Genomic DNA, 16,111 nt, shown 5'->3' with positions numbered 1-16,111 from the left:
GGGGGGGGGATCGACGCCTGCGCAATGAGCACACCGGAGTCCGGAGCAGGCGCTGCAGGCAGGAGCCGTTGGGCGGCGCCCGTCTTGCGGACGGGTTCCTGCCTTTACGACCGCTGACGGCTTGCGCGGAGGCTGAGGGAAACGCTCCAGATTCCCAGAAACCTACGACAGAACGTGCACCTGGCTTATCCTTTGGCGAGTTCCTCAACCTCCCTTGCACGTGCAGTGTGTAGTAACATGAGCGTGGTCCCCTGGAGCTGTCATCTCAGTCATCTCGTCGCAGCCAAGGCTGGTTCATGGGACCAGGATATGGGTAGTTTCGGTCTACTGTGCCGGTGCGGTTCACAGTGTGAAGCCATTTCCTGTCTCAGCCCTTTTCCATTTCACTTTCGGAAGTGTGTCATCCACCTTCGCGTTTCCCCAGGGGAAGTGATAACAGATCACGGCCCTTCTCCCCACTTATCTCTGCAAACATTTATCGGGTACGCGTTATGTGTTAGTTACCGGGACGTGATTTTTAAGGCAGGATCCCACATCCTGGAATTTACTGAACGGTGATGAAAACACGCATTAGCAGTTGGTAAGTGTTCTTCTGAAAGAGGTTTGCACCTCTTTTAGAGTGCAGTGGTAGCAGGGAAGAGGAAGTGAATAACCAAAAATGGTTAGTTAACTAGTTACAAAAAAGTGACATATATTTATACATATGTATATGTGTCACTGTTTCTAGAATATAAACCATATATGGATGGAAATTTTTTCCTACCATATCTGAAAGAGCTAAAATAGTACCTGGTACATAAGAAGCACCCAATAACTATATTTTTTAATGAATATAATAGAAAAATAAGCAAAAGGAAGTAAATAGACAATTGACAAAAATGGAACCAGGAAAAGTCAATGAACATCAAAAGGACTCAACCTCCCTAATAATCAAGAAAATGCATTAAACTCAACACCAAAGAAACAATCCAATCATGAAATGGGCAAAAGACATGAAGAGAAATCTCACAGAGGAAGACATGGACATGGCTAACATGCACATGAGAAAATGCTCTGCATCACTTGCCATCAGGGAAATACAAATCAAAACCACAATGAGATACCACCTCACACCAGTGAGAATGGGGAAAATTAACAAGGCAGGAAACAACAAATGTCGGAGAGGATGCGGAGAAAAGGGAACCCTCTTACACTGTTGGTGGGAATGTGAACTGGTGCAGCCACTCTGGAAAACTGTGTGGAGGTTCCTCAAAGAGTTAAAAATAGACCTGCCCTACGACCCAGCAATTGCACTGTTGGGAATTTACCCCAAAGATTCAGATGCAATGAAACGTCGGGACACCTGCACCCCGATGTTTCTATCAGCAATGGCCACAATAGCCAAACTGTGGAAGGAGCCTCGGTGTCCATCGAAAGATGAATGGATAAAGAAGATGTGGTCTATGTATACAATGGAATATTCCTCAGCCATTAGAAATGACAAATACCCACCATTTGCTTCAACGTGGATGGAACTGGAGGGTATTATGCTGAGTGAAATAAGTCAGTCGGAGAAGGACAAACAGTGTATGTTCTCATTCATTTGGGGAATATGAATAATAGTGAAAGGGAATATAAAGGAAGGGAAAAGAAATGTTGGGAAATATCAGGAAGGGAGACAGAACATAAAGACTCCTAACTCGGGGAAACGAACTAGGGGTGGTGGAAGGGGAGGAGGGTGGGTGTTGGAGGGGAATGGGTGACGGGCACTGAGGTGGACACTTGATGGGATGAGCACTGGGTGTTGTTCTGTATGTTGGTAAATTGAACACCAATAAAAATTAATTTAAAAAAAATGAAGAAAGCAATAATAAAAGTTAAAAAAAAAGCTAAAAAAATGCAAATTAACTATAATTTTACTGCCATCTTACAAAAATTAAAGAATGGCAATACCAAGTGTTAGCAAGGATGGAGAGCAACAGGAGGACTCAAAGTGCTGGTAGGAGTGAATTCGTATAATCTCTTTAGGGAATAATTTCACAAGAGTTACTTGAAGACATGCAAAACCTATAGCTGAGTTGTATGGGATGAAATATGTCCCCCAAATTCATATACTGAAGTCATAAACCCCACTATCTCAAAATGTGACCTTATATAAAAATAGGACCATTAAAAATGTAATGAGTTAAAATGGGCTCATTAAAGTAAGCCCTTCTCTAATACTACTGATGTCCTAATTAAAAGGAAATATTTGGACACAGAGAAATGTACTCAGGGAGAATATAAAATGTAATGCAAAGATGAGGGCAGAGGTAGGGATGATGCTTCTACAAGCCAAGGACCAACAAAGATTTCTAGAAAATCACTAGAAGTTAGGGGAGAGCCGTGGAACAAATTCTCTGAGCCCTTAGAAGAAACCAAACACTGACTTGATCTCTGACTTCCAGCCTCCAGATAGAGGAGCTAATACGTTTAATGATGTTTAAATCACCGAGTGTGTGGTATTTTGTTACAGCAACCCTATAAACTAACACTGAGTAACATATCTTCCTCTCTTACATTTGGATAGCTGTCCCTAGAAAGATGAGCCATAGGGGTATAATTTTCCCAGCTCAGATTACTCAAGAATTAGGCTTCCCCATAACTTCCATCATAATTTCTAACTTCTAGTATTTCAATCATTCGCAATTACAATTCAGGACAGAGGAAATATATATTAACATGTGTGGGGATCCCTGGGTGGCGCAGCAGTTTGGCGCCTGCCTTTGTTTGGCCCAGGGCGTGATCCTGGAGACCCGGGATCGAATCCCATGTCAGGCTCCCGGTGCATGGAGCCTGCTTCTCCCTCTGCCTGTGTCTCTGCCTCTCTCTCTCTCTCTCTCTCTGACTAGCATAAAAAAAAAAAATGTGTGCATATATGCATTTTAAAGATACAAGCAGGCATGTGTATGGTTGTATACACATAAAAAAATACAAACAACTGAACTGGAACAAACTGTCTGATGCATCAATTTGCTCCTGCCATGGTGACATTTATATCTGGACACACTAGATTAGATTCAGGAAACCATAGTGGGATTGAGAGGAAATGTCCTTATTTTTCAAACCAGATAATGCTGAAATAATCACCAGAACTTGGATGAATGGAAGTTTATGAGGTCACAAACTTTATTCCCTGTACCTCCAGATTCTAAGAATTTTTGTCATTGTGGATGTGTTCTAGAATGTAGAATCATGTGATTATAAAAGATACATGTGTTTTCATTTGTTGTAACTTTAGGAGTTCAGGCTTCTGACGTACCATATTTTTAAAAGACACCACGGCTAGACAGATCTAGCTGATCCGGGCTAAGGTATACTGCATAGCTAACCATTTCTATGTAGTGGGAAAATGTGTAGGTTTTCTGAACCAGTCCATTTGCAGAAGCGTGAGGCTATGTATGGAGTGGGCTTAATAGCTTGATAGTCACCACCACCTATGGCTGGTGACAGTAGAATTGGCTATAAAGAGAAATCAACTTTGGCATCTGGGATATCGAAAAGGAATTTGGGAATATCTTTATGTAAATAGCAAGGACATCAAATGCATTATATTCTCTCACCTGGGAGAGAGTTCCCAGAGGGTAAGTGTTAGAACTCTACTAAGGAAGCAGACAGATGTTAGGAAGTTCTTCTGTAAACAAAATTAGCAAGGCCAGGTGACTTAGAGCTAAAATCTGGATCTCATGTTTTATACAACTTTCTGTGGAGGACCCCTAGCCTATCCAATAAGGGAGGTCTGGTTTCTCCAAAATTAAGTAACTGGAAGAATTAGGAACTCCTACACTGCTTCTTAATGATAGATACTCTTCTGCAAAGGGCTGAATCTTAACAAAGTCAGGAAGTTAAAGTGTTTCTCTAGAATCTAAGGCTCTGGAGCTATGCTTCCCAGCCAATTACTTGAGGGAGACATGAAACCAAAAGGCTGAAAAGGAAGAAAGCATCTCAATTTTCAGGGCATGAGAGGCTCGTTCCTAATAATCTAAAGGGGACAAGTACTATGTTGGCTGGTTTACTCTTAGTTTTCCTGGTCAGGGAACAAGGGTGAAAATAATGTCCCCTCAGGGAGTATTTTTCCCTCTCCCAAACTTGACAAGAAAGAAAATCATATTTTTTCAAATTAGTTCTTAGACCAAAATGTTAAAATTCAAATTGTTTAGACATTACCCATCTTTTGTGCCTCCATTCATATCAGGCATATTCAAAATATCTTAGTTCTTTACAGTCTTTTCTATCTGTGCTATGAATATTTCTAACAAGTGACTACAACCAGATAATTTTTGGTATGTTTTCTATATGGTGGTTTTTAGAACCTCACTCTAAATTGGGCTATAAATTAGATAAAAGCCATTACCAACTTTTATCTTAGTGGTTATCAGTTTCCACTTATTTGAGTTATCTGGTGTGTGAAAATGGGGATATCCAACACTGCCACTCAGATGTGGAATAAGTTTAACATTGAGGTTAAACACAGGTATCTCTATTGAAAAATAGAACCTATAGAAGAATGGAGTAATAAAGATTTCTAGCCACTTCACCCTTGCCAATAGGGGGCATGTCTAGCACCACTTCTGTGTACCAAAAGCTACTGCTCTCCACTTAAAAGCAGAGAAGAAAATTCCTGAAAGTCAGGAATGGTTTTTAAGCAGTTGGAAACCATCTCCATTATTTGCAATATATATAATATTATGCAGTTTATAATATATAACATAAAATGTAGTAAAAAATAGTCTCAGGGGTCTTCTTATACATTCAGGCAACTTGCCTCTCTCCATTACAAAGTAATACTGTAATGTTAGAGGTATTATAAAATATCCCAAACTGCCTTTGTTTTCAGTAGAAACCCAGTTAAGATGACTTCATAAGTCATGCAGTCAGTTCTCCAGGAGGTGGTGATAAAGAGACAGATTTTGTAAATGGCAGTCTTGGCGATCTTATATACCATTGAGGGGATGAAGAATCTTTTTTTTTTTTTTTTTAGATTTTTCTGGAAATTTCACTTGGTAAAAAAAACATAATAAGCAGTACAACATAAAGGAATTTGGTCTAAAATATCTCAGATCCCTGAGTGGCTCGGCGGTTTGGTGCCTGCCTTCAGCTCAGAGCGTGATCCAGGATTGAGTCTCATGTCAGGCTCCCTGCATGGAGCCTGCTTCTCTCTCTCTGCCTGTGTCTCTGCCTCTCTCTCTCTCTCTCTCTGTATCTCTCATGAATAAATAAAATCTTTTAAAAAATATATCTCAGATATATATCAACATTAAGAAAAAGAAAATCTGGTCTAGGAGTGGCTAGGACCCAAAAAGAGCCAATATGCCACTTACAAAGTCACGGCTAAGAACAGTGACTAGTGGATAAGCAGAACTTGATTATATGCCCTCATATGACATTAGGATACTATTGCATGCATTTTTAATAGTTGGAGAATGAATGAGGCTGACAAGGGGCAGTAAAAGAAAAGAAGGAGGGGGATAGCCAAAATGTTGCTATCAGTGCCTGGAGGAGGGAGGGTAGCAGGGTAAAGAAGCAGGCTTTCCCTGCTACCTGCTGAGAAGAATGGTAGATACTGGTCCTAAAAATCCAGCTGACCAAGACGGAGAACAGCACACCCACAGTAACTCAGGGCCAGTAAACAAGGTGTAAAAGGGAAGCTAAACAGAATTAACGTAATATCCTAAAAGCACAGCTGTAGCTGTGATGGTTGGAGAGGACATGGTGGGGAGACTCTCAAAGAAACAGAGAAGCAAGCACATTAAATATCACTTATTTCTTGATCTAATTACAAGAAAGAGGATGCAGAAGAGAATAGGAGTGTGATGTAACTGTCTTACTATGGATAACTTACACAAGTAGAAATTAGAAACAAATAATGATTACCGTTATCATGCCTTTGAGAAAAAACTGCATTATGATGAACTATGATTAAATAGTGACAATAGCTACTGCCATTGTCATGGGTGGAAGCACTTTTCTTCAGCCCACCCCACCACGCTCGCAAGTCTCAGACTGTCCCTTCCAAGAAAGTTGCAGGGACACTGCGCTAGTCCACGGTCATGCCTTCTTGATTGGCCTTTATTTCTGGGATATTCTAACATGAGCAAGGAAAGCTGAATACAGTAAGAAATTGACTCCCCATGTCCTCACTCCAGCACATATACCTGCTTACGTCTAGTCCGAGGCTTGCTCCCATCCACCTTGACAGATTATGGTCTGAGCAGATACTAGTTCTGCAAGGGACATGCTGCAAAGAAGATACCAAGCAACTTCTCCCTCCTTATTCTTAATTTGCAATTCAAGTGGGCTTATATATCTTTATTTTTTTCAGCCCTGCCCATTTCCCATTCCCACAATCATTTATATATTCTTTTTTCTCATATGTATACCTCTCCCCTGTGAACTGGAAAGGATTCTAAGCAGGAACATAGCTCTGTAATTTACCAGCTTTATGGCTTGGGCAGGTCCTTCAGCTTCTCTGGATCATGGCCAATATCTCCATCTGTGAAGCTCACAATGGTTGGATTAGGACATCATTTCCTGACAGGCAGCTCAAGAACCCCCTAGCTGTTCAAGACTGCATTCCAGGGCATTCAGGTCAATATAAGTTGTAATGGTATTTGTTTTGATTTCTATTTTTAGATAATAAATAAACATCTTTAACATTTTCCTATTAAAATAAGAGTATCTGAAAGCCTCCAAGTGCACAGCAGATATATATATACATATATGTATATGTACATATATATACATATACATATATGTATATATATGTGTATATATATATGCTCCATTATGCTTAGTGGAGGTCAGATGACATTTGGGAGCAATTTATCACACTTGCACATAGAAAGCCTCAACAGTTTTGACTTATTTAGAATTAAGTTGCTTTTAATTTTGGTCAGATATTAACATTTATATAGTAAAGGTACAGAATACTTCCCTTACCATAAGGATCTCTCATGTTGCCTCTTTTTTTTTTTTTTTTAAAACACAGGGCTTGAACTCACAACCCTGAGATCAAGACCTGAGTTGAGATCAAGAGTCAGATGCTTGACCTAACTGAACCACCCAGGCATCCCTCTCATGTTGCCTTTTTATAGCTACTCCACATTCCTCTCCTTCATGTCCCCTTTACCCTTGGCAACCACCAGTCTGTTCACCATCTCAAGAATATTCTAGAAACAGTATATAACCATTTGAGATTCACTGTTTTCACTCAGAATAATTCTCTGGAGATGCATCTGGATTGTTAGATGTATCAATAGTTTGTTCCTTTGTATTGATGGGTAGTGTTTCATTGTATGGATATACCACAGTTTGTTTAACCACTCACCTGTCAAAGGACAGGTGAACACTCATGGTCAGATTTCTGAGCAAACATAAGTTTTCATTTCTCTGGTATAACTATGCAGGAGTGCAATTGCTGGGCCTATTATAATGTCATGTGTAAGTTTTTAAGAAACTATCAAACTGTTTTCCAGAGTGGCTATATCATTTTACATTCCTGCCAGAAATGCACAAATAATCCAGTTTTCCACATCCTTGTCAGCATTTAGTGTTGTCACTATTTTAAATTTTAGTCATTCTGACTGGTGTCATATTTCAGACTGAAAGATCACTGAAGGAAAACATTGAAGAAGGCTCTGAAGACATACTCAGAGATTGTGTACAAGCTATTCTCTTTAAACCTATTTTTTTAGGGGCATCCGGGTAGCTCAGTGGTTGAGTGTGTGACTTTGGCTCAGGTCGTGATCCTGGGGTTCTGAAATTGAGTCCTGCGTCAGGCTTTCCATAGGAAGCCTGCTTCTCCTTCTGCCTATGTCTCTGCCTCTCTCTGTGTGTCTCTCATGAATAAATAAAAATCTTTTAAAATATATAAAATAAAATAAACCTATTTTTTAAAGTTTACTTTCCCCTTTAATCCTAAATGGCCCGAGGCTATACTATTTAATGCCTATTATTTTAGTAATCTCTATTTACTCTAGCAGTTCATTCTTACAGCAAAGCAGTTAATTTCTTAACCCACTCTACTTTGTTCAAAAGAATTTGTATCTAGGGACGCCTGGGTGGCTCAGTTGGTTCCAGTCCCACATCGGGCTCCCTGAAGGGAGCCTGCTTCTCCCTCTGCCTATGTCTCTGCTTCTGTGTGTCTCTCATAAATAAATAATAAATAAAATCTTGAAAAAAAAAGAATTTGTATCTAATATCTTCTCTTGAAGAATGGAGTCATGTTTATCCAGTAATAGGCAGTTCATATTAGTTTAAGTACTTCCGGTCTCATTTTCCTTCACACCATTCTTTATTTTATTTTTCTATTTCAGTTTTGTATACTTTACTGGATTCACATCCTACTCCATTAACCTCTAACTCCCTTGGCTCTACAACACAAATGGGAGAAAGGCATGGAGAGAAAGGTAAAAATCACCATGAATGTGTGAAATTGATCCTTTTCCTTAATCAAGTTAGGCTCATTTATGTATAATGATATAACAGATGTATTTGCTCTGATTTTTGTGGTTTTTAAAAATACTTTTTCCTACACAGCTTTTATCTTTTATGTAATTCTTCACAGGTTTGGAAAACATATATTTTTTATTTATTAGTTAACTATATTTATAATATTGCATAATTCTCTTGGTTTCCATTTTTTTTAACAGTTGCTGTTAGTTCCCTACTAGGAAAAAATTTAATGAAGTAGTCATGCTCCTCCTTCCACCCCACCCATCCCCCTGCCTCTCTGCATTTTTTCTACCCCTCAATCTTAGTAAAAAATACTGCTTTTCTCAGTGTTCACACTGATAGTTTAAATATTTTTATACTTCCATGATTTGGTAGGTCAGATTTACTTTTTATCATTTTTTTCCTAGCCACACCAACTGAGGCAATCAATACTGCACTTACCTTCCTATCCCAAATTTATGTTAGCTGTATCATTTCCATGTTGTGAGGCTACGTAATGTCAACATTCTGTTCTGTAACTCTTATTCCTACATTGCTTTTGTTACTAGTTCTATAGTAAATTTTTTTTTTCAATATTCTCTGCTAATCCATATGTCTTAGCTACCCTAGTCATTTATTGTTTGGCTGAATTAATCCTCTACCAGTTTCTTTAAGAAGGTCTCATGCAAACAATATACAGTATATTTTAGTCTTACAAGTGGATCCTTGAATGACAGCATGACCAGATATAAAATTATTGGCTCATGGTTTCTTCCCTTGAGGATCTTTAGGTGCTGCTCTGGAGAAATATTATGTCAGATTGCTGTTCCCTTTATAAATGATTTTTTCTTTTTTTTTTTTAACCCTGGCAAAATAAGTTTTCTTTATCTTTAAAATCCAATGGCAGCATTAGATTACATCTCTGTATTAAATTTTTAGGTCATTTTCCCCCAGACGCACAGTGCATCCTGTACCTACTTAGACTTAAATCTTTTATTTCAGGAAGTTCTTATTATTTATGTCTTTCAATTCTTGTTTGCTTCTCTCTTTTTTTTTTTTTTAAACTTCCTTCCTTAGGGTCTCCAACTATGCATTTGTTGAACCTTGACTGTCTTAAACATAAAAATATATGGATATGTACTCTACTATCCTTTCTAATGCTTTTAAATTTGTCATTCTATTTTGTTTTCTCTTCTCACTTTTTTCCCCTATATTTCATACTGTGTTGTCTTTGGGTTCTATACCCCTAGAGAAGTCTTCCAAATTTGATTTTAAAAAGCTTGTGGGTTTTTTTTTCTTTCTGAATTTGGCCAGATTTTTGTTCACTTTCTGCTTTTCTATTTCCACCTGTTCACTTAGTTGTCACATTTCTACTTTGTAGTCTTTTCATTGATGAAATTGTGTCATTGTTACTCCACTTAATGATAAAAGAGATGACCATAATTTTCATCTACTCAATGGCAACACTTTCCATATGAGTGTAATTTATCTGTTGCAAAGTTCTGCTACTCTCCTCCTTATCTTTCTTTGTATTTACATCTGTCCTATAAGACATCCATATTTATTAATCGTTTTAAAATAAGTTGGATTTTCCTGGGCCAAGTATGTTCAGAAAAGAACAGAGAGACTTTTTCCTGCAGCTATCACTCATCCATGTGTTTCTTGGTGTAGCTGCCTCTTTCTGGTTCTCTGAACCAAACCAGATACAAGAGGGTTTGTGTCATACCTTCCTCTCTTTAGTTGCTGCTGTAACTTTTACTGCAGAACTCACTCTGAACATAAGTGCTTCACCTTTAGGAAGTATATATGTGCTGGTGTTTTTAAGATCTGCTGTCACCTGCCTTCTCACTGTTCTTTACTTCTTTTTACATCCTCCTGCAAAGATTTCTTTCTAATCTTTATGCTTGTAGCAGCCCTTACTTTTTGTGAAGTCTACTGATTATTTTAGTCTGATTTTGCTGAGAATGACATTTACATTTGTTTTGTTGTCATTCTCCTTGTTGCTTTTGCATCAATTTCCAGAAAAAAAAATAGAAAAACACAAACTTATTATCCGTGTTCAAACCAGAAAACTTATTATGAACTATTTTGATTGGAAAACTGTTCCTCTATTAATGTCAGGTAAGATTATGATTGTAGTTGTAAAAATAGCTATTGCATAACTCACTCATACTTAATTTAATTAAGACCTTAATGTAACAATTGAGGTATCTGGGTTTTTTTTTTTTTAATATTATTGTCTTTTAAACCAGGTTTTTACCTCACAAACCGATGTGACTAATATTTTGAACTTCAGTGCATGGCTTTAATATGTCCTTGATAAATTCTATTGTTGGATTTTCCCCAGTTTTCTAGCATGTTAAGATAATTTTGTATTTTGACAAAAACATGAGCACTTGTGTTCTATTATTTCCACGGATGTGTTTCACTATTACTTTGATACTAATACGGTGACCCTGCTAGGACCAAGCACTATGTTTTACATTAAATACTTCTATAAATGATCTGGTTTCCTTTAACAGCTTTTAGAAAGATTAAGGCCAATTTTTGGTTCATTTAAGACAGGTGAACCCATCATAATGATATGCACTTTTAGCTCCAGTTTTTTACTCAGATCCATGTTAATTCATGAAATTTTGTCATACTTTATTTATTGTGATAAGTCAACTCAAATTCTTTCTGCAATAATTCTTTCCTTCCCAAGTTTTGCGAACCCCCAAATTTGGTGGGTTTTAGTTATAGTTATATAACTTAAAGGGCTAATCAATTTACAATTGCACCCAAAAGCATAAGATACCTAGGAATAAACCTAACCAAAGAAGTAAAAGATCTATACCCTAAAAACTACAGAACACTTCTGAAAGAAATTGAGGAAGACACAAAGAGATGGAAAAATATTCCATGCTCATGGATTGGAAGAATTAATATTAGGAAAATGTCAATGTTACCCAGGTCAATTTACACATTTAGTGCAATCCCTATCAAAATACCATGGACTTTCTTCAGAGAGTTGGAACAAATCATCTTAAGATTTGTGTGGAATCAGGGATCCCTGGGTGGCGCAGCGGTTTAGCGCCTGCCTTTGGCCCAGGGCGCGATCCTGGAGACCCGGGATCAAATCCCACATCGGACTCCCGGTGCATGGAGCCTGCTTCTCCCTCTGCCTGTGTCTCTGCCTCTCTCTCTCTCTCTCTCTCTCTCTCTCTCTCTCTGTGACTATCATAAATAAATAAAAGAAAAATTTACAAAAAGATTTGTGTGGAATCAGAAAAGACCCCAAATAGCCGGAGGAATATTAAAAAAGAAAACCATAGCTGGGGGCATCACAATGCCAGATTTCAGGTTGTACTACAAAGCTGTGGTCATCAAGACAGTGTAGTACTGGCACAAAAATAGACACATAGATCAATGGAACAGAATAGAGAATCCAGAAATGACCCCTCAACTCTATGGTCAACTAATATTTGACAAAGCAGGAAAGACTATCCACTGGAAAAAAGACAGTGTCTTCAATAAATGGTGCTGGGAAAATTGGACAGCCACATGCAGAAGAATGAAACTAGACCATTCTCTTACACCCTACACAAAGATAAACTCAAAATGGATGAAAGATCTAAATGTGAGACAAGATTCCATCAAAATCCTAGAGAAGAACACAGGCAACACCCTTTTTGAACTTGGCCACAGCAACTTCTTGCAAGATACATCCATGAAGGCAAGAGAAACAAAAGCAAAAATGAATATTTGGGACTTCATCAAGATAAGAAGCTTCTGCACAGCAAAAGAAACAGTCAACAAAACTCAAAGACCACCTACAGAATGGGAGAAGATATTTGCAAATGACGTATCAGATAACGGGCTAGTATCCACGATCTATAAAGAACTTATCTAACTCAACACCCAAGAAACAAACAATCCAATCATGAAATAGGCAAAAGACATGAACAGAAATTTCACAGAGGAAGACATAGACATGGCCAACAAGCACATGAGTAAATTCTACACATCACTTGCCATCAGGGAAATACAAATCAAAACCACAATGAGATACCACCTCACACCAGTGAGAATGGGGAAAATTAACAAGACAGGAAACAACAAATGTTGGAGAGGATGTGGAGAAAGGGGAACCCTCTTGCAATGTTGGTGGAATGTGAACTGGTACAGCCACTCTGGAAAACAGTGTGGATGTTCCTCAAAGAGTTAAAAATAGACCTGCCCTACGACCCAGCAATTGCACTGCTGGGGATTTATCCCAAAGATACTGATACAATGAAACGCTGGGACACCTGCACCCCGATGTCTATAGCAGCAAGGTCCACAATAGCCAAAGTGTGGAAGGATCCTCGGTGTCCATCGAAAGATGAATGGATAAAGAAGATGTGGTCTATGTATACAATGGAATATTACTCAGCCATTAGAGATGACAAATACCCACCATTTGCTTCAGCGTGGATGGAACTGAAAGGTGTTATGCTGAGTGAAATAAGTCAATCGAAGAAGGACAAACATTATATGGTGTCATTCATTTGGGGAATATTAAAAATAGTGAAAGGGAATAAAGGGGAAAGGAGAGAAAATGAGTGAAAATAGCAGTGAGGATGACTGAATATGAGAGACTCCTAACTCTGAGAAACGAACAAGGGGTAGTGGAAAGGGAGGTGGGTGGGGGGTTGGGGTGACTGGGTGACGGGCACTGAGGCGGGCACTTGACATATGCTGGGTGATATGCTATATGTTGGCAAATGGAACTCCAATAAAAAAAATAGACCAGGAATAAAACAGAATTTGATGGATTTAAAGTGGGGGGAAAAAAGGCTAATAAAGACATGGAACTTCTTGAACACAGTCAAATCATATCAGCATTTTATTAAGATTTTCCTTGGGTATGGTTATTCAGTCTTGACCCACTTAACCTTTTCTTCATGCATATTTCTTTATTTTATCCCTGGGGTTCCTTAAGTGAGTTTCTGTCAAAGGCCTTGTAGAAATTTTATGACCTTTACCAACTAGTGTTCCTTGTGGAAAAAAATGGCAAGCATAGTACCTTACACATAGAAATTACTTTTACCATGTTGAATAAATGATAGGGTACATGAATGGTAAAATAAAGTTCCAATGATAGAAGTTATTCACAATCCATACTGGATTATCTATTTCTGTCCTAACTGCTCATAAATTACCCACTTATATTTTACATCAGTTAAAAAAAATCATCACAACATTTAGCCATTCAAAGCCTTCTGATACCTTTTTCATTCTGTCTTGCTCCAATTTTTTTTTATAATTCTTAAAAAGATTTTATTTATTTATTTATTTATTTATTTATTTGTTTGTTTGTTTGTTTATGAGAGAGAGAGAGAGAAAGAAAGCAGGGGGAGCAGCAGAGAGAGAGGGAGAAGCAAATTCCCCACTGAGCAGGGAACCTGATATGAGCCCAATCCCAGGACCCTGAGATCATGATCTGAGCCAAAGACAGATCTTAACTACATGTGCCACCCAGGCACCCCTGTCTTGCTCCAATTTGATCAGCAATATTTCTGTAATCAGAACTGGATATTTTTCAGTGTCCAGCAAATAACCTGCCTTGACGTAGATACATGTTATTTTAATAGTCTGAGGCTTTAATTTTCCTAACATTGTTATTACTAATCTTCATATTTATCTGCCTTATAGGGACCTTGGCCATCTGTTGTATATGCCCTTTTATTTATTTTTTTAATAATAATTTTTTATTGGTGTTCAATTTGCCAACATACAGAACAACACCCAGTGCTCATCCCGTCAAGTGCCCACCTCAGTGCCCGCCACCCAGTCACCCCCACCCCCCATCCTCCTCCCCTTCCACCACCCCTAATTCGTTTCCCAGAGTTAGGAGTCTTCCATGTTCTATCTCCCTTTCTGATATTTCCTATCCATTTCTTCTCCCTTCCCCTCTATTACCTTTCAATATTATTTATATTCCCCAAATGAATGAGACCATATAATGTTTGTCCTTCTCCAATTGACTTATTTCACTCAGCATAATACCCTCCAGTTCCATCCATGTCGAAGCAAATGATGGATATTTGTCATCTCTAATGGCTGAGTAATATTCCATTGTATACATAGACCACATCTTCTTTATCCATTCATCTTTCAATGGACACCGAGGCTCCTTCCACAGTTTGGCTATCGTGGACATTGCTGCTATAAACATCGGGGTGCAGGTGTCCCAGCGTTTGATTGCATCTGTATCTTTGGGGTAAATCCCCAGCAGTGCAATTGCTGGGTCATTGGGCAGATGTATTTTTAACTCTTTGAGGAACATCCTCACAGTTTTCCAGAGTGGCTGCGCCAGTTCACATTCCCACCAACAGTGTAAGAGGGTGTATATGCCCTTTTAATATTAGAGCTTATGAGAGAGTTTGCTATGAACTACAGAAATTTCATTCAATGCCTCACCCTTTCCTTTCTCAATGATACTCATGTGTGCTTGGTTAGAATTTTCCATCCTATAGTCCACCCTCCCTCTTGTAGATCTTCAGGCAACTGAACCATTGCCATCAGTAAACTTTGTGAAGTCTTATTTCTCCTATTTCCTATCTGACATATCCTGTTTTGTCTTTCTTAATACAAATATATGATAACACAGTTTAAATACAAGATACTTTATATGCAAAGGTAAGAAACAAGAAACAGTGTTAATAGCATTATCCAATATATAAAAATGGGGGTCATGTTCACACACACACACACACACACACACACACATACACTCACACTGCTGGGAGGTATCTTAGCATATAGTCATATAATTTACCAATTATATTTGAATACATTGATTCCATTGTAATATGTTTTCCTTAATAATTGCAAACCTTAATTGGGAAAAAAATCTTAGATAAAAATATCTTGTTAGAATTATAGAAGAAGAATCCTAAATTTATTTTTTAAATGACTATTGTTAAATTTCTACATTGCTATAGACTCACTGCAGAGGTTATAATAGTTCTGTTTGTTTCCCAAAGTCTTTTTTTTTAATTCCCAATTCACTTCTATGCAAAATACATTCTCTAGAAATATTCTCAGAAATATTCTGAATGACTTTTCTGTTTCTTTCTTTGACTTAATTTTTGCTTATCTTTAGCCTGAGGTTCTAATAGACAATCATAGCCAAAGTGAAAGTTAAAAATTAACTCTGAACTAGTTTGCAATCTGCCTGTTACCAAGAGATTTGCAAAGTTATAACTTGCTCAGCTCCTGGGAGCTGAGTTAATTATGGCAAATCACACTAATTAAATTATTCACTAGGTCTTTATTAAAAACAAATCTATTATGTTATGCAATACATTGTGGATTTGCCTTCAGACTCCCAGCCTGTTATTCCCTGTGTTATGAAATGCCTATTTAGACATTTAGTTTAAGTAAGAACATGAAACCTATGGTGAAGCTGCAGGTTTCTCTTGCTCTTGTTTAGGTCCCCAGGCCTTTCATTCAATTCCCATTTACTGCACTCCTGCTTTGTGCAAATCCCATGCGTTACATCCTGTGTCCTCAGATTAACCTGTTTACAGATTAAAACCCAATGTAAGAAATGCACATATAGTACAAGGCAAACAAATATATAATCGGAAAAGAAAGAAGAAAAGGAGATGAATTATGATTGGGAAAATTTTGT

The 16,111-nt window shown here is 38.0% G+C and overlaps 1 protein-coding gene across 4 annotated transcripts in view; it reads left to right on the top strand.

Moving 5' to 3' along the window:
* Positions 1 to 25: 25 nt before the first annotated feature.
* Positions 26 to 16,111, top strand: part of ASB15 (ankyrin repeat and SOCS box containing 15) — a 60,824-nt gene continuing 44,738 nt past the window's right edge. For 2 of the 4 annotated variants that reach the window (XM_041727726.1, XM_041727727.1), the window contains exons 1-2: positions 66 to 580; positions 8,334 to 8,426. The gene's annotated coding sequence lies outside the window, so the exon portion shown is untranslated. Of the gene's footprint in view, positions 581 to 8,333; positions 8,427 to 16,111 lie in introns of all 4 variants that reach the window. The other 2 variants (XM_041727734.1, XM_041727730.1) reach the window with 2 other exon arrangements.

Source organism: Vulpes lagopus, chromosome 13 (genome assembly GCF_018345385.1).
Source record: "Vulpes lagopus strain Blue_001 chromosome 13, ASM1834538v1, whole genome shotgun sequence".
Taxonomy (NCBI): domain Eukaryota; kingdom Metazoa; phylum Chordata; class Mammalia; order Carnivora; family Canidae; genus Vulpes; species Vulpes lagopus.
This window is presented reverse-complemented; position numbering and strand designations above follow the sequence as displayed.